The sequence below is a fragment of the Alosa alosa genome, chromosome 22 (assembly GCF_017589495.1).
Source record: "Alosa alosa isolate M-15738 ecotype Scorff River chromosome 22, AALO_Geno_1.1, whole genome shotgun sequence".
Classification (NCBI taxonomy): Eukaryota; Metazoa; Chordata; class Actinopteri; order Clupeiformes; family Clupeidae; genus Alosa; species Alosa alosa.
In genome coordinates, this window is record NC_063210.1 from 17,108,002 (window position 1) to 17,128,021 (window position 20,020).

The window sequence follows — 20,020 nt, forward strand, 5'->3', positions numbered from 1 at the left end:
TCATGCAGCTGAGGCCAAATATCTTTAATTCCTCCCTTAGTACACTATTCAATTTCACCCTTTTTTATTTTAAGGTCTGTCCTTGGAGTCAACAATGGTCAAACTCACTCTACCAATATGGTAATAATAATTTATAATGGCGAGTATGACATTTTTTATTTTGTTCTTATTCATTACCTTGCATCTAATGTGCGGTTTTTATAGTGGATGGAATCCACCATCTTGAAATCTCCTGGCTTCTTGTTCTTATAACCTTTTCTTTTTACCTTTTCAAAAATGAATGCAGCTCTAACTGCTTAACATACAGACATGTTGAAATAACCGTTGTTTAGGTCTGAAGTTGGACAAGAGAGTTACCATTTCAGATTTTTTAAAAAAGTTTATACTTTGAGAAATAGATTAAGGGGCCGTTTATACAAGAACGGTTGCGAAGGAAGATGACAAAATATTTTATCATAAGTGCCTTTCGTTTACACGGCGACCCCGCCATCGGGGCTTGAAGACGCAAAAATTTGAAGACGACCCGGGTTGCGCCTTCGTCTAAACCAAAGATCCTTGATTACCTCTCTGGCGAAACTGTCAAATTAGAATGTCTGCGCATGACGTACTGGGGTTCTATCACACCACCACCCAGCGGTCTGGAATACATATCCAATCGAATATCACATACTCTAAACGTGAATAAAAAAAAATGAAGACGAGACGCCACTTCTGAGTCTTAAAAATGTTAAACATATTTTTCTCTGTATGACATCACAAAGGGGGCTCATTTAGAAGGGTCGTAAAGTAATCAGGTGCGGGTCCACTTGCCTACAATCAGGCGCTCCCTAAACTAGTCCTACACATCCTGTAATTAATCACTTTTGAACCACACTGCTCAATTCTCAAGACAGTTTACGTTCTTGGTGACTGACAAAACGGACGTTTTCCTACCACACCCAATGTAAGTTGCAATTAATTTGTATTTTCTATTCGAATGGAGTATCTATGTGAAGTCTGTTTTTAACGATTCGGCTAGACAAGTAAGCAAGCAAACTGGCGTTAGCTGCCATCAACTAGCAACACACTGTAGTTGCTACGTCTAGAGAGGACGTTACATTTAACTCTAGTTAATTTGATAATATTGGTATTACGTCAAGTAAGTTCATAACTTGATTAAACCATCAAGTTATATCAAAGTCCTTACGCTACCATCAATGCAGTCATTTTTACAAATATTTTTTTTTTTTATTACTGTAAAAGTTAGGGGGTATGATGGCCTATTCCAAGATGTACATTTGAAACTTGATCAACATTACAAAATGTCTAAAATAAAATAACAAAATGACACTACAATAAACATTCCAGGTTGATTTCTTTTTACTTGCTGCAAAGTTCTCTTTGGCTAGTTAGTCCTCTGCTGGAGTGTCCATGGGGAAGGTGACCCTGAGCTCCACCTGGTCTGTTCTGTTTCACACACAGGCTGCTGATGATGCATGTCCCCCATCACTCTCCCACACTCTGCCATCTCAGCTAGTGGAGAGAGAAATCGTGAGAAGGACTGAGCGGGAGGTGAGAAAGGGGGAGAGAGAGACAGCTCTCCACCTACCTCATCCCTCTCCAATACTCTACTCTGCCATTTCAGGCCTGCCCTTGGAGAGAGAGAGGGAGAAGGAAAAAAGAAAGAAACGAAGAAAAGAGCAAACAAAAAAAGAGCAGCACTATAGGGAAGAAGGTGAGCCTTCCTTCTTGTGCTCTATTTGTTCTTGACAAAAGCTAAGCCCCATTAATCATTAATCTTCAAAGTGCCTGTAGAGTTTCCTTTTCTTCCCCTCTCCCTCAGTAGAATAGGACTAAGTGTATAAAAATGGGTCCTTGACAGAGGGCACAGGAGACAAATGCATTTTTACGCTTCTCAATAGCTGCACCTCACCCACACTTGAGTGCATGGTGGTTTGGATTTCCCCTTAGAAGTTTCGCAGAGGTTGCAGCCATGTCACAAAGAGAAAACAAGACGGGTCATTTCACTTTTGTCATGGAAACTTCTTGCGCGTTCTGTATATTGTGGAAATTACTGCCACGAGACGAGGTATGATGTTATCAGTTTTTATGTAGCACCAGCCATACATGTCTGTCACGGTTCCACAGGGAGCGCTTGAACCAAATGCAGGGCAAAGCACAGCCAGGCAAGGTAATCCCAGAATCACAAGAATCTTTATTAAGAACTGAATCAACCGTGTACAACGCAACACAACACACAATGACTAATAACCGACGAAGACTGAGGGGAGACAGAGGGTTTAAATACACCTGAGTAGCCCGAGTCGGAGCTGGATCGGGAGCCTGAGCCTGTGTCGGAGCTGGATCGGGAGGAGTCGGAGTCGAACTCGCGACTGGAGCCCGAGTCGGAGCTGGATCGGGAGCCCGAGCCGGATCCGGAGCAGGAGCAGAACTCGGGACTGGAGCCGGACTGGGGCTGGAGCCACCGGAAGAACTGCAGGCCCAGGGCGTTGGGGAACTGGGACTGGAGAGGGACCTGTGGGGTGTACTACAAAACACGATTAGTGGGTTAGCGAGGTATGTTGCGCTCAAAGCTAGAGTATGTTGTGACACGAAAGTGGATCTGTTTTAGTGTCGCTATATCACCATGGTATCTTATGCGGTCAACCAAACCTGGTCGGGAGGAGGTTATGTGCTAAGTTATAGCTCATATCGTGTAATCTACCGCCCGCTGACCAATCAATTGTCTTATAAACGAAGTTTCACGTGTAGGATTCTGTCATATATCTTACAGGTGGAGCGCTGCGCCTCTACTAACATTTTGGATCTCGAATGCGCTTTAATAGGGCGGTGAGTGCAAATATCCCACTATGGACGTGCATACCATACAACTGATAATTTATTTATTTGATGTTATAGGTTAGACACAAAAAATGACCGCAGTGTAGATTAAGCCATCACTCATGAATGCGGAAGTAATTGTTTTTAAATAGAGGCGGTCTTGTGCGTCTCCACGTTTCACGATTGGCCAACGTCATCCCAACACCGAGAACACACAGATCTGAGCTGAAAGCCTAGTTTGACAAATATATCACATAACTGCAATCGTAGTATCACTTGACGTATACCCCCGAGTCAAGGCTTTGTCAAGCCTCGCTATGTCTACATAGCCTAGATATGTCTAACGTGCTTCGTAGTATACCCCACTGGTCCATCCTCCTCAGAGGACCAGTCGTCCTCAGTGGTTAGGTGCAGTGGCAAGTCAGAATTAAAATAAAAAAAACTTACCTTATTCCATGTTTGTTGGTCGGTTATTCTGTCATGGTTCCACAGGGAGAGCGTGATCCAAACGTAGGGCAACGCACGGCACAGTAAGGTAAGAATCTTTATTAAGAACTAAATCAACCATGTGAAACAGAGGGTTTAAATACACAGGGGTAACAGGGCACAGGTGGACAATGAACAAGGTAAAACAAGACAGGTGGAAACCATAATTAACAGACTAACGTGGATCAGGTGAGGGGCGGAGACACGGGCACAGGGAACAGAAACACATGGCAAAACAAACAAACACATGGAACTGAGGGGTATTCCAGAAAGGAGGTTTAACAAACACTGAGATAAAACTTAACCTCTGGGTTGTCTGAACCTGTGGCGACTAAACCCGAGCTGTCGGTTCCAAAACACCGGTTACCAGTTAGTTCAATCAACCCTGTGTTAGATAACCTAGAGTTGTCTTGGCGTTCACGGGCTTAACTTATAAAGGCATCATCTATTGAGAGTCGAAACAATGAGAAACGAAGAGCACCGTATTTTTTCAGAGGCGGAGTAGTCGAGGCTAACGAGGAGAGAACTGTAATAAAAAAAAAGAGCAATACTTAAGCCTGCGTCGAGACCTTGCTTGGCAGAGAATAGCCTAACTGACCGTAAATCGCACGTTTAGGATAGCCTATTTAATGTCAAAAGCACAATTAAATAATTCACTGGACATCCGTATTGTATTGACTGCTTTGAATGATGCTTTCTTAAACTAGTATGCATGTTGTCACTAAGAATGCTGATGGCATTTGGGATAAAATATTTTTAATAGGCTACACACGCCTCCGACTGGGAGTTTTTGTAGTGTTGGAGACATAGAGCATATCGGCAAGCTGTCGGTCGGTGCGTAAAGTTTGCTTTATGCTAAAGCAGTCCCTGCACAACTTCATTCGATTTTTCCTGGACACAAACCCACGAGGATCATTAATGTGTAGTTTCACCAACTGGCAGGTCAGCATCACTTATTACATTTTCTAAATGTGCACTGAAATGTGTCCAATAGGCTACCCATACCTTCCGACATTCACCCTTCCGATGATGGAGCGCAAAAGTTTAACTTGGCCCACAGCTGCAGAACCCGTGTTAAAATAGAAAATTACATTTGGGATTCTCACAGATTAAGTGGGCCACAGAATTCTTTTGAGAATCCCAAATGTAATTTTTTTCTATTTTAACACGGGTTCTGCACAGTGGGCCATAGAATTCTTTGAGAATCCCAAATGTAATTTTTAATTATAATAATTATATTATATAATTATATCTTCAATGTGTCTGAGATGTTGTTTGTCCATCTGTCTGGTGAGCCAAACACAAATGTCCACTATGGTGTAGGCTACATTAAAGATTTATTTTATTCTATTCTAATCCACCATGCTGCTTTTCAAGTAGCCTATATTTAGGATTCAGCTGAAAAACTCGCTCTTGAAAAACTTGTTTGGAAAAGAATGGATAGGCTATCATGTGATGTCGTGGTCTTATCGCCCTCTCACGGTGAATTGCACGGATGAATATTACATGATTTTGTGCTTCTTTGTCAATCGGACCTTCGTCAAAATGAAACGCCATTGTGTGACAAGTGTAAAAATAGCGGCCTGATTGAACATGCACTGAAATAACCGAACATAACCTTAACAAAACCTACCCCCTACCAGGTGAAGTTCAGAGCCTATGTTACCATAGTTACTTACATAGCCTGATCATTTTTGAGCTTTCTGGAACTGAAACCCCAGGTTTACCGTTTACTCTGGGTTTACATACCCAGTTCAGAGCCTATGTTACCATAGTTACTTACATAGCCTGATCATTTTTTAGCTTTCTGGAACTGAAATCCCAGGTTTACCGCTAACTCTGGGTTAACATACCCAGTTAAGCCAGTAAACCTGCTTTCTGGAATACCGGGTATTCCAGAAAGCAGGTTTAGTGGCTGAACTGGGAGTTGGAGACGCAGAGCCTATCGGCAAGCTGTCGGTCGGTGCGTAAAGTTTGGCTTGCGCTAAAGCAGTTCCTGCGCAACTTCATTCGTTTTCCTGGACACAAACCCACGAGGATCATTAAAGTGTAGTTTCACCAACTGGCAGGTCAGCATCACTTATTAAATTTTCCAAATGTGCACCGAAATGTGTCCAATAGGCTACCCATGCCTTCCGACATTCACCCTTCCGATGATGGAGCAAAAAGTTTAACTTGGCCCACAGCTGCAGGACCAGCGTTAAAATAGAAAATTACATTTGGGATTCTCAAAGAATTCTATGGCCCACTCAATCTGTGACAACTAGGCTAAGCATCATTCAAAGCAGTCAATACAATACGTGATGTCCAGTGAATTACTTAAGGCGCTTAAGTACTATTGCTTTTTTTGTTATTACAGTTCTCTCCTCCTCGTAAGCCTTGATTACTCCGCCTCTAAAAAATACAGTGCTCAATTCCTTTCGCGGGTTTCACTCATGATTTCGACTCTCAATAGATGATGCCTTTATAAGTTCGCCGTGAACGCGCACAACTCTAGGTTATCTAACACAGGGTTGATTGAACTAACTGGTAACCGGTGTTTTGGAATCGATAGCTCGGGTTTAGTCGCCACAGGTTCAGACAACCCAGAGGTTAAGTTTTATCTCAGTGTTTGTTAAACCTCCTTTCTGGAATACCCCTCAGGACACAGGAAGTAAACAAGAGGAGCAGACATGAAGGAAAACACTAAACAGGGAAAACAAAACACGACAGGACCCTTACAATGTCATGCAGACACAACTCCTGAACTTTAAGGACAACTAGAAATGTAATGACAGAGGAATTACAAAGGTGGATGGAAAGCTGCTGGCTTAATGTTGGTGCGGAGATTCCAGAAAAAAAACCCCATTGAATCACTTAATCTTTGAGTTCATACAAACCCTCTTACAAAAAACCTTATGTGCCTGGCATTCTTGAGATATCACACAGGTGGGTTTGACCTTTAGTCCATACAAATGTTCACACCAAATGTGATGCATGTATGTCAAGCCATTCTAAAGTGGTGACACAAGCACGAAAGCTGGCCTTTGGAAAATGTAGTTCAGAGAAAGCCTAATTGTATGCAATGCAATAGGCTACCTGCAAAACGGGGCTTTCAGTTGGTGTTGATGACTGCTCATTTTGCATCCAGATAACAATTAGTTATTGAATCTATGTTAAATCAACATTACTTTGCCAATGTTAAATCATTGAGTCAGTCGCACTGCTACACGGATTCTACATCACTTTTGCACCCTTGGCAACGTTGAAATTAACTACAGATCAACGGGATTCCAATGGTATTTCAACTAAAATGAAGATTGAAACAATGTTGAAATTACAACCTAACTAAAGATCAGCGTGATTGTAATAGTATTTCAATTGATATTAAACCTCAGTAAACCACTATTAATCTGGCAAAATATTGGGAAATTCATATCCTGTTTTATCTACAGCCAGGAAGAATTTGGCTAGGCCTATGTATGTCTGATTTAGGCTACACAAGCTTGCATAAATAACCACGGACAACTTATCAGTTTGAAAAGCACGGGCATTTATTCACTCTTCTTCATCTAGAAATTCATGTGTGCTGTGCTTTCCTGCCATCCATTCAGTATAGCATCCATAGCAATTGCAGTCAGCCTGATCCTCCACCATCTAGTAGCAGAGTGAAGCGGCACCAAACAGAAATGGGGGGGAGGGGCAGTTCGATAAATATGTTCAACTGAACAACAAACTAACAGCTAAGCCTATCAAGTCATTTTACTCCACAACCTACTGTTCATACAAATGTAGTTCAAAACGAAGGCTAAGTTTCAGCCAGTGACTGTTTGCCATAGAAGGCCATTTCCCTCGTCAGGCCAGCTATCGCTAGGAAAGACTGACAATTTGAGTGTGAAGCTAATTTTTACTTCTAGCTGCTGACACTACCGCCGCCACTCCACACAACCGCAAACCTAGAAACATTCCCGAGGTCTAGCTAACGTAATATAACTTACCTACTGAATCCTCGGTTATCGCTTAAAAAGGCAAAAATAGCATGATGGTAGAAATCGATTTAGCACATGTTCAGAAATGCCTGTCTCAAATGAGAAACACAAATGATAATGATTTCTTTGTTTTCACCTTTACTTTCATCTTTGAAAGAAATGCATACTCTTATTCATGATGACTGATGCAGGATGTGTCGCTGTACAGATACACAAACAGCAGTGGGTTAGCACACTTGTGGTACACCCTTATGATTTTGCAAGGCTGTGATAAGTAACAAATTCGTACAAATCTGTCACAGATTATCTTTGCCTAAAATGGATTTCTGTAACCCTTTCTCCAAGCAGGAACAAATATTGCTGAAAGTGCTGAAACACACATCAAAGCGCATTCACTATGAAGATCCTCTACCTCTGAGTCTCTTCCTCCCCCTCTCTCCTACTCTCTCTGGGGAGGCTGAGGGGGTTTGAAGGCGTCTCTGGAGCAGAACCTGAATGAGCTGCGAGGCACTAGACCATAATCACCCTCTTTGAGTAACTTCTAGTCATGGTTCAAAAAGAAAACAACATTAGGGACATGTACTCTGCCATGATTTCTCTCTCTCACACACACACACACACACACACACACATACTATCTCTCTCTCTCTGTGTGACAGAGACGTACAGGATAGAGAGAACAGACAACATAGCAGGTTATGCATGACGGCACATACAAATATAACAGTATAGAGCTTTGAGGTTTTTTTCATTCATAAAAACAAAACGGCATTTCAGAAATAAAAACAGCAACACTCAACTGTTTTTTTTTGTAAGGCCCACAGAAATCGCAGCAGAGAGTTTTGTTTCCCCATTCAGAAAAGCCTTGGTTAATCTCTGGGACACGCTCCCTCCTCCTCCATCTCCTTGTTTGTCTCCCTGGTGAGGATGGAGGTGTTGGAGGGCACGTGTGTTTGTGTGTATATGTCTGTGTGTTTATGTGTTGTGTCTGTGTGTATTTGTACTGTATGTGTTGTGTAGAAGCATAGTGGCATAGTGTAGTTTCTGGGTCCCTGGTGTCATTCAGCAGCTTGGAAACAGAAGGGCAGATCTCTGTGTACTGTACTGTACCTTCCACTGGCCACTGCGTGGACTCTTGGGAAAGACATCATCCCCTTGCTCTCCTCTGGTTCTCTGGGGTGGCTGCGGGGGTTTGAAAATGTCTTTGGAGGGAAACCTCAGGCTGTGCGGCAGTAGGCCATAAAGAGTGAGAGCACTAGGCACTCTGAGCAACTTCTAGTCATTGTTCTGTGTGTGTGTGTATATGTGTGTGTGTGTGTGTGTATGTGTGGTTCTCTGGGGAGGCTGAGGGGTTTGAAGGTGTCACCAGAGAGTAAGAGCTAAGAGTAAGAGAGAGAGCTGTCAGACTTTTTGTGAGACTCTTTTTCCTTTCTTCTAAACATCACCTTAGAAGATAATGTTCCACATACACCACACAGTCAACAACTAGATTAAATCAATTCCACAAAAACTAAAATGTAGCTGAACTGTGTGTTGTTTTGGTTTTGACGGTAAATAGGCTTGGTTGTAGATTGGCTGCTGTGTGAAAACCCTATCTATAGCTCAAGGAATGTATTTCAAATATTTAACTCCAGCTGCAATCCATGCTTTGAATCTCTCATTTAATTTATCTGCCTTGTTGTGACAGTTTGAATGAAGCAAAGCGATGACATTTGAACAGACAGAGCAGACTTCACTCTAATTATCTTTGATTCCATTCTGCATTCCTTAAACAAGCAGTCAAAACGTCAGCTGAACAAACAACGGGCACAGTTTCCTGGGGATGACAGGAAATAGAAAGGAAAGTCAGAAGTGTCAACTTGAAGAAAATTTTTATTCTCAGCACGGGCTCCTCTCAATCTGTGTGTTTGAGCATGCATGTGTGTGTGTCCGAGTCTGTGTGTTTGTTTATATGCCATTGTGCATCTGTCAGCTATTGACATTTCACCTTTGCTGTAAAGAAATGTTTGACTTTGAGGACATTCAAGTCGGTCCTCACAACCAAAAGCTTTTATTTGGCATCTACTCATGGTAATTATCATCCTCTGATTTTTATGAAATTTCAGAAAAGATCAGTGTTGTTTTAGAAGCTTGACAGTGTGTGTGTGTGACTTTCATCTCTTGACTAACTGCCTAGGCTTTGACACTTGGGCTCTTTAAATTGTGTAGGGAAAGTCATTTTAGAGGGAAGTTCAGGGAGGGGGATGTGACTAAGCTGCCTGTCTGGTGGATTTTGATAACTTGTGTTGTCATAGAGGTGGAGTCAAAAGGAGGGGAATGGTAGCTTAATTTGCTTTTCTGACTAAAGAACTTAGGTCATTGTTGGAGTTGGAGTTAGGCAGATAGCTGCCTCTGCTGCTGCTTTTCACCGCGTCTGTGGCCTTGATGGGGTTATTGGGGCAATTGATGGCTGCCACATCAGGGTCCAGAGGCCACCCATAAGAGGAGGGGATTACATGGCAAGGCATACTACTCTGTACTCCTTCAGGGGATTGTGAATGACCGGGCCCGCTTCATCAACATCTTTGCAGGACCACCAGGCAGGGTGCATGATGCCAGAATGCTGAGGAGTTCCACCTTCTACACACAATGGCAGGAGAAGATGGGGGAGCACCGTCTGCTTGGAGATAGTGCCTACATTGGCCATGCCTTCCCATTCATCAAAACTCCGAAGCGTGATAATGGGGCTCTAACGGTGGAAGACCTTATACAATTCGAAGATCAGCCAGGGGAGGGTTATTGTGGAGAATGCCTTTGGAAGAATGAAGTGCAAATGGAGGCGTCTACGTGACCTCCAGAACACCCGCATTGACATTGTGGTCATGATCATTATGTCTGCTTGTTTCTTACACAACATGTGTATCGCTGCTTCAGCCGTATGTCTAGAACACCGACGTGGCTGCCCAAGGCAGGATGATCACAATGAGTAGACTCATTTTCACGGTTGAAAAGCTTATAAATATATTTACTCTTCCTATGCATTCGCTTTCTATTGTTATTGATGTTTACTTGTTATATTCTGATTGTACTAATGATAATGTTTTCCCTAAATTGAATGCTTCACCATTTTGTATAGCCCACAGTATGGTTTTGAGCAAGTAAATATTTATTTTCCATAAAAAAATACTAAATAAGAAACATAGAATAAAAAAAACGATTACAAAATATATTATACGTACATACACAACTTCACTTAACAAACTAAATATTTTGAGTAAAAAAACATATATACAGCTTAACAAACAAATATAATTATATTTAATAATAACATATAATAATAACAAATATAATAAATAGAGGGAGGATCACATGTCCAAATGATTAATCGTGTCATCAGGCTTTCAAAGCCCTGCTGGGAAGTCTTCATCTGGGCCATGTGGTCTCCTGGTGGCGCTGCTGGCTGGCCATTTCGGTTTTCCGAAACTCCTGAAGACCCAGCTCATTAGAGAACATCTCCTCTCATAGCACCACTTACAACAAGTCTTGCTGATGCTAGCACTTACCACCCGTCTTGAACTGACATTCAACTGTTTAAAAACAGCACTCACTGATGCACTTATTCTTACTGTACTCTACCGTTTTTAAATTGTCCTAAAATTGTTAAGAGAATTGCTTTAAAACTTAACTGTGACCATGTTGTTAGTCGCTTTGGTTAAAAATGCGTCAGCCAAATGTAATGTAATAAAGGTGTAGGCCTATCTGATTAAGACCCAAAGAGTGGTTGAAACGTACTTATTAAATTACACTGGGAGCAAAGACTATCTTCACTTTTTTCCCTTAGCAACCGTCAAAGAAATCCCATACACACAGGAAGGCCTAGGGTAGCCTACATCAGATGGCCTAAAGATTAGGCTCTTCTGCATAGCATTAAGTGATTTGCATGCAGTAATTTGAGCACTGACCTTGATCTAGCCTACTTTGGCTATTTAAAGGTAATTTATTGCCAAAACATCACACAATATAAATGAGCTTTAACAAACAATAAAGGACTTAATCACACACAATTATGTAGGAAGTTTAGAAGTTTAAAACCCAGAATTGACCAAAAGTGCACCAAATTCAACACAAATGACTTAATACACTTGGAGGAGGCCTGCATCCTTTCTTTTCCAGATATTTATGGCAGGTATTGTATCGAAGTCATAATTTTGGTATCGTGATAACACTATGCCAGAGCCACTATGTTCAGCACATTATCAAGCTCTAGTATGGAGGCAAGCACACATGCCAAATCCAGTGTTACTAGAAGTAAAATGTTTTTTACTTGTCGGTTGTTGCTGATGGTAGATGCAGTTCTGCATTATTAGGCTTATTCCCGCTATCTATGTTCATATGTACTGTAGGATATATTCTGAGTTGAAGGTTATCTGTGCAATTTGTTATTGTGATGAAACACCACGAGTGACTCACTATGTTAGCAATAAAAATAGGGTAAGGCTATTTGCACCCCTGGTACAATTAGCAGTGTATGCTATTCGTACCCTGGTGCAATAAGAAGTGAATTCTATTCGTACCCCGGTGCACACAGCAATGTGTCCTATTAGTACCCCGTCTGGTACAAATATGCTATTCGTACCCCGGTGCACACAGCAATGTGTTCTATTAGTACCTCGTCTGGTACAAATATCAATGTATGCTATTCGTACCCCGGAGCACATAGCAATGTGTCCTATTAGTACCACGTCTGGTACAAATATCAGTGTATGCTATTTGCACCCCTGTGCATTTAATCTGGCATATTAATCACACAATGTAATAATTATTAATTTAAAAAAAAAAAAAAAACAAGCAACATGTTTTTTTTTGTTGTTACATAACAGAGTGTGAATAGCTCAGCTGTGTAGACACTCTGAATAAGGTATGCTGTTTGCATCAATGTACAGTTAGAAGTGGATGCTATTCGTAGCCTGGTTTTTATAGTACTGTATGCTATTTACACCCTGGTGCAAGAACTAGCTAATTGTTGCAATCAAAACTTCCGTTTGAGAACCGATTTCTTGTTCAAATTGCACGCCTTTTCTCTAGAGACGTTGGTGCACATGCACACTCACTCTGCAAAAACACATCACATGGGTTTCGAACCCGGGTCTCCCACATGTCAGCACTTACCTATGACCACTGCACTATCTGCATCCACAGAGGTGTGGTTTGCAGGTAAACATATAGTTTATTCACCCCTTGCAGACACGTGACTTAAGTCACGTGACGGCTCCATGCTGGACGGCAAAAAGATGGGAGACAGACGACAAATTACATTATGTCATAAAGATTATGATGAACTGAACACCATTACTATAACATCTTTGTAGTTCAATGTATTGCTGTTTGGGGTCTGATAGTCAAAGAAGATGCCAGTGGTGTTGTTAGATGAAATGGGTCATGATCGCAAATGTAAAGTTATTAAAACTGGTGGTAACAGCAAGGGGAGATAACGTTACGTTAGGCTACTGTAATTAACATTATGGTAAATGAACACCCATAAGTATTTCTGGACTAAAATATTGCAAAGCGATTTGGTTACTTTATTTGTCTTGCTTTTATCAGTTGTAACATAGTCAAAACGTTAAGAATGTCATATCAGAACATGAAATAATAACTAGCTGCCACACTTAGAAGCTAGCTATTCTAGCTAACGTTTATCATAGCTCATAGTGCTAGGGCTAATGTAACTTCGTCAGTTTGTACATTGCCCAGCTTAATAAACTTACTTCTTACATGTCTTAAGTTAAAGAATTGAAAGAAATAGGAAAGAAAAAAAAAAACTTGAACGGTATTATCTGTTTACATTCAGATCTTGCCAAAGACTTTGCCTAAGTGCTATCTGCCGTCCTGTTCAGAGTCTATGGTTGCTATAGCAACCGCTGCTGTGCTTCATACACTGAGGAGATAAGCATGCAATTGTGGTTGAAATACTCCCGAAACACAAAGAAAACAAACCAAAATATATCTATGCAAGAACATGGGATGTTGTTGTATTCCAAACAATAAGCCAACAGTCGTAGAAGGGCATTACTACGGTTAAATCTCACTATAATCTCCTAACTGTGCGATATGTCCCATTACAACCCATTGATTTGATTCGTGTTCTTGCCGACCACTAGGCTATTTTGCTGTGGTGCGAACAAAACGTGACGTCACTTGCAAGGGGTGAATAGGCCTGAACGTCATATTCACGAAATTTCTGTTAGCTAACAAACTGATGGTTGTATGTGTTCACTGAACAAAGATTATGAAAATAAAACACAACTTTTCCATCTCATATTTAATTTGAACAGATATTAGTGCTGAAACCGTTCAGAATTCTTCACTTTCTAATGACGAAAAAACGAATGTCAGCCATGTTTTTTGGGCACGCGAGCAACATGTTTTTGTTGTTATGTAACAGGGTGTGAATAGCCCAGTTGTGTGGCCAAGGCTAATCGTACCAGGGGTACGAATAGACACTCCGATAAAAATATGGTTGTGTTTTGATTAGAATTTCCGAGTTTATTACATGTTAACTGTAACCATGTTCCCATTAAATATGTTAATAAACTATAGTATGGCTTCGTTAATGCTCAAACATGTATTTAGAGAACACTTTTATTTGGTTTTAGTGATTACTTTTTGAAATCAACCCAATTTAGGGAAAAATAAGCAAAAATAATTGCTATTTTATGTTAAAATGCTGATTATGTGGCTTAGAACTCAGAATTGAGCTTGGTAAACAAAATATTCTGAATCAGCATCCTCAAATTAGGTAAGAATGGTGATTTACCAACTTTTCCTCAAATTTGCCGTCAGAAGTTAATATGCCCAAGTGAAGGCCAAGTGGCCTTGCCCCTAAAATGGTGAAATTCCAAGCCTGGGCCTCACTGTTGATTATTAACTGGGGTGATATTAAATCATGAATATAAAAACTGACATGTTTATATGGTCTTGGTCTCGACTCCTAAGGGACTCAGTCTCGACTCGGACTTGCTTCCTGAAAGACTCGGTCTTGACTCGACTGTATTTGAAAATCAACGGATCTGGAATGAATGAACAGGCAAAATTGATGGGATTTATAACTTTAATATAAAATATAAAATTATCAAAATACAAAAAAGGTGTAAAAATATATATAAAAATCAGACTCCATGTTAGCCAAGTATACTAATACAAGGAATTTGACTTTGGTAGGTGCTCTATACATTCAACAAATAGACAGACATACTGTACAATAGAGACAACAATATACATTGTGGCAGATACCAACACAATATACAAAACAACTATACAAATAAGACATAACACCAATACAAGTACACATGGAGTGGGATCTGTCGTGGAAAAAACGATCCACTTCCGAATCCAATTAACAATGTATCACTTAACTATTTACTAATTAGCACTCTGGGACAAGGCGTCCGAAGGAGACAATGCAGACAGGAGATCTCTGAAGACTGTTGATCTTTATTCACCGTATTGCAGTGATAGTCCTGCCTAAACGATGTCCAGACCAGGTGTCAAGCAATAGGGTGAGGTGAGAGGTCATCAGCTGGCACCCCCGATGAGATCTGACTAACAGGTGGCTGCGGCCTATCTTTTATACTCCTTAACCTTGGGCCCTCTCCTCTCGCCACTCTCGAAAGACACCTGTTGGCCAATCAGCATCCACCAGGGTTACGACTATTGGTGGAACCCAGACATGTGGACTCGAGTCACATGACTTGGACTCGAGTCATGATTTTAATGATTTCAGACTTGACTTGATAAAATTCGGCATGACTTGCGACTCGACTTGGACTTGAATACTATTCACTCGAGACTTGACTCGGACTTTGCCTCTTTGACTTGTGACGACTTGACATGTCTCGAGTCAAAAACTAAATTTCCTGATCGTGGACCAGTCACCCCAGAGATGCTTTCCCTCTGCGACTAAAAAAAAAAAAAGTCTAGAGCACAGTTCAGTGCTGTCGCTACCCCACATCGTTACGCACTGTGTGTAGGGCACCAAGAGACAGAGAAACGACCAACATTTAGTCAATAACTAGTAGCTTTACTGCAAACTGATTTGCACTCTTGTTAGATAACGTTTACAATGTCAAAATGCACCAACAGCATGTTACATAAAGATGATACTTTTCGAGTCCTCTCCATTAAGATCCAACTTGAACTTATGCTAGCCTACTGCATTTAATTGAGAACCCTAAAGCATACGAGAGGGGGGAGAAAACGAGTGGCAGGTTCCAGCTGGCTTGTCATTGTTGATGATGATTGATATTTTCTTTTAAATATAAGAAGCGTATAAAAGGAAATCATGAAGGCAACAAATCGAGATTAGGGAAATTGCAGATTTATCCGGTTCTCACTACTGTTATAAACTATGAGATCAGGTCACTATGACATAGGCTGCACTCACTGTGATTTGGAAAGTGGACAAGAATATGAAGAGTTGTCTTTGCCTTTGTGTAATGGAAATGGTGAGTCTTGAAGTAGGCCTATTCAATAATTTGTTTACATGAAGCACATTGATATGCCGATTGAAATGCATTCCACTCAGCTAGCTAGGTGGCTACTGGCTACCAGGCTCATAATTCACATTTAATTGCAAACAGAAAATGTCAAGCAAGCATCATGTCATACATGCATCTATTTCCAAAGGAATGAAAGCTGTTTGTGCCAACTTAATATCATGCTTATCATTGTTAATATTGTGCTATACATGTGGCACAAACAATGTTTGAGTTTGTGGACTAGCAATAGGCTATATTTGAATGGAGCTGTGACAGTGCACCATTTACAAATGAGATAAACAGCATCAAATGTGTAGTATTTCTTAAGAAATGATTACTTTAAAACAAAATGACTGTGTCATTATTATCTTTTAAATAATATAAAAGTGTTGACCTTGGCTTCCCTTATGAGTCGCCACTGGCAGACAGCCTGATAAATAGTTTGCAGGCAAATCTGTGGCCTAGTGCAGTGAAATGCCATCAGTCAAATTATTACTCATACTTACAGTGGGCTCTGCAATTTGGAAAAACAATATATATATTTGTCATGTAGCTATCCGTTTTGTACAGATTACTAAGGTATGCACATGTGTATATTGTATGCGCATGCATATATCGTAAAAGATTTCAAGACAGAAACATTGAACATATTTTAATCTGTATTTATGAGAAAAAAAATCTGTGGATTAGATGGAAGTGTTAAAATTATGATCGATAGTCTAATAATGCCATTATTAAGTGAAGAGTACTTGATGACTTGTTCAGGACTTGAAAAAGATTGGGACTTGGACTCGACTTGCCCTTCTCTCTATTTACTTGGGACTTGACTTGGACTTGAGTGCTAAGACTTGGGACTTACTTGGGACTTGCCAAACAGTGACTTGGTCCCACCTCTGGTGGAACCCATTGTCTCATCATGCATAAAATTATATGCAAAACTGTCTTCTTTTCCCAGATTCTGTTTTTCCCAGTTGAGTGTAACAGGGCTTCTTGTCTTGCTACCTGTTACTTGGCCTTGCTGTTACCACCATTACATAATCCAATTACATCATCCTCTCGCTCTCTACCATCTAGCCAGGTGTCACTGTGAACTCCTTCACCCCACTCCTTGACTGCTGGTCTGGTCTGTTTAAGATGTGTACAGGCCTTGAAGTCTCATAATAATTGCAGTAATATCAAAGTTTATAAAAACCATACATGCATCCTTTAAGTCATAGAAATCCACCACAGATGTAGAGTGCAAAGTGATAGTGCAAATGTATGAAGGTGTATATTTGGTGCAAAAGTGGCAAGCACATTTAACTGCAGATTTTGCATGCGCACACTAAAGTCATAAATGTGCAACAGTAAAGTTGAAGTTGTACATATTTTTTGTATCTTACAAAATAGGGGCTACGGGTTCACAAATCCTTGTTAAAGGTACACAAATCCTATCCTGTGAGTCACAACTTTCAGGAGTCATGCACTCGACTTTTGCTCCAATCGTTACAGCGTAGTTGGTGTGAAACACATTTGCACATCCGTGTTTCATAATTTGAGAACATGCACAACATTCGTGCATTTGTAAACCCAAATGTGAACTACTGCATCCGAAGTTGTGCATCTGTGAAATAATTTCTCATTAATAAAATTCTACAGATCACTTTGATTTTCTTGCACAAGTCAATTGATACAAGTGACGGATACTTTTGCACCTCGCTAGGTGATATAATCGGGCAAAAAGATTTGTATGTGTGCATGTCGAGCGAATCGATCAAGAAAACAAGGCGGCCGGATCTGGATTGCGCTCAGACTACCATTGCCTGCTCATAAAGTAAGTAACCTCAGCTTGTTTCCTTATCAATGAAGGACGCACGATTTATAGTTATATAGTTTAACACGATGTATAGTTTTTCTTTGCACAAAGTGAGGAAAAATATATTTGTTGCGGTGTTAAGTTTTACTACCTTATTATTCACATAATGTCTGCACAACAAACAATTGCTAACTTGCCTAGCACTATCCGACTGCTTACTAAATCCTCCAGTGCCAGATCAAGCTAGCTAGCTATCGCTAGATAAATAACTAGTTTAGTAGACATACTGTACAGAAATATAACACTGCCCGTCGTTAGGACACATAATCTGACACAATCGTTCTGCAATTTTCAAACAGCTGACTTGTATCTTGCACAAAGACTATTGGATAGTGCTAGGCAAGTTAGCAATTGTTTGCTGTGCAGACATCAGTGCAGACATTATGAATAAGAAGGTCGTAAAACTTAACACCGCACACCACAACAAATATTTTTTTCCTCACTTTGTGCAAAGAAAAAATATAAATCGTGCGTCCTTCATTGATGAGACCTCGAACAACATTTAATTAATTTACATATTACATCTCACCTCTACAATTTCCTCATCAAAATCTACAACTAGTCTACTAGACCCTATTCCTACTCACATTATTAAGACTGCTCTCCCCTTCCTGGATAATGTTTTGCTCTAGATTATAAATAATTCAATGCTATCAGGGCATGTACCGCAGTCGTTTAAGATAGCCCTCCCTCAAAAAACCTAGCCTTGTATCAATACTGGTCCTCCTGGACCTCAGCGCTGCCTTTGACACCATAGACCATGACATCCTACTAACGGTGGGTTTCCACACAGCGAAACACCTTGTGAATTTCGGCCAGCGAAATTTCACCTCGGGGGCGTGACGGCCAAACCGCTAACTTTTTGACTGCAGTGTCTAGCCAGTGGTGGCAAGCGAGCTAATTAGGCTAATCAGCTAGTTCAAACGTTTAAGTACTTAATTAAAATATCCAGGGGTCTTTATGCCTCGACTAATGGCGGCCTTACATTGTACGATTTTGGTCTGTTTTCACAGTCGGCGACTAAATTTCCAAAGTCGGACAGAAATCATGGGAGTTGTACTGGAATCGCGGCGCCCTCCTGTCAACTAGATTGTTAAAGGACAATTCCGGCACAAAATGAACCTAGGGGTTAATAACACATGTGTACCGAGTTCGACCATTCGCTGGGAATTCGCTTTATTTTCATGCTAGTCGAATGTGACCAGTTTTATTGCAAACCGCTAATTAGTGTTTAACGCTAGGGCACACGTACAGTAAAAAGAAATTGCTATTTCTATACCACTAACAAGGCTCAAAATAGCACCACACTTATTACCCAGTAGCATAATGAGGGTCTCTACATGTAAACCGAAGCATTGAGAACTTTGAAGGTGCACAGGCAGTTTATTAAAAAGAAACACATTACCGTTTACGTCTGGTTCACATATACAGGCAGGCGATGTGAACTAAAATCAAACGTAATTTGCTCAATAGACTATAGGCCTATCAGAAATAATAGCTCCGATGTAACATAACTTGTATAGTGTACTTACTTAGTGGATGTCCATCTGGTCTCTCTGGTATGGATCGCCGCCTCCAATTTCTTTTCGGGACATGGAAAAAAGTTTCAACTACAGCCCTGTTTATCAATGAGGGGAAATCTTCAGACTCTACAAAACACTGCGTCTCTTGGGGGTCGTGACGCAACAGGTCCCACTCCAGGCAACACAGGCAACTCCTCTTCGGTGGCCATAGCTTCACAATGTCCGCAGGTAGCCTACAGTTTCCAAAGGTGCGAGGATGTGTGCAGCATTTACAGGTAGCTCTCTCTCTCATAGCCCTTTCATGGAGCTACCGCAGCTCTTCGTTGGTATATTCCGACGTCCAATAAGGGTTCATCCTCGATGTCTTCAAATCGTTCAAATAACCTACCATCTCTTATATGTCTCCTGTTGCGTTCAGTGCTTCTCTTTTGCACAGTCCTTTCTTTGGCAACAACTTTTCACGCAAGATTCACTTCACATCCCAGAGTTCCGTTTCCCAAGGCGCCTGCCTGTATGTGAACCAGACGTGAACAGTAATGTGTTTATTTTTAATAAACTGCCTATACACTTACAAAGTTCTCACTGCTTCGGTTTACATGTAGAGACCCTCATTATGCTACTGTGTAAGTGTGGTGCTATTTTGAGCCTTGTTAGTGGTATAGAAATAGCGATTTCTTTCTACTGTACGTGCCCCGAAGGCTAGCATTAAACGCTAATTAGCGGTTTACAATAAAACTGGTCACATTCGACTAGCATGAAAACAAATCCCAGTCGAACGGTCGAACTCGGTACACATGTGTTATTAACCCCTAGGTTCGTTTTGCGCCGGAATTGTCCTTTAAGTGTAAGGTG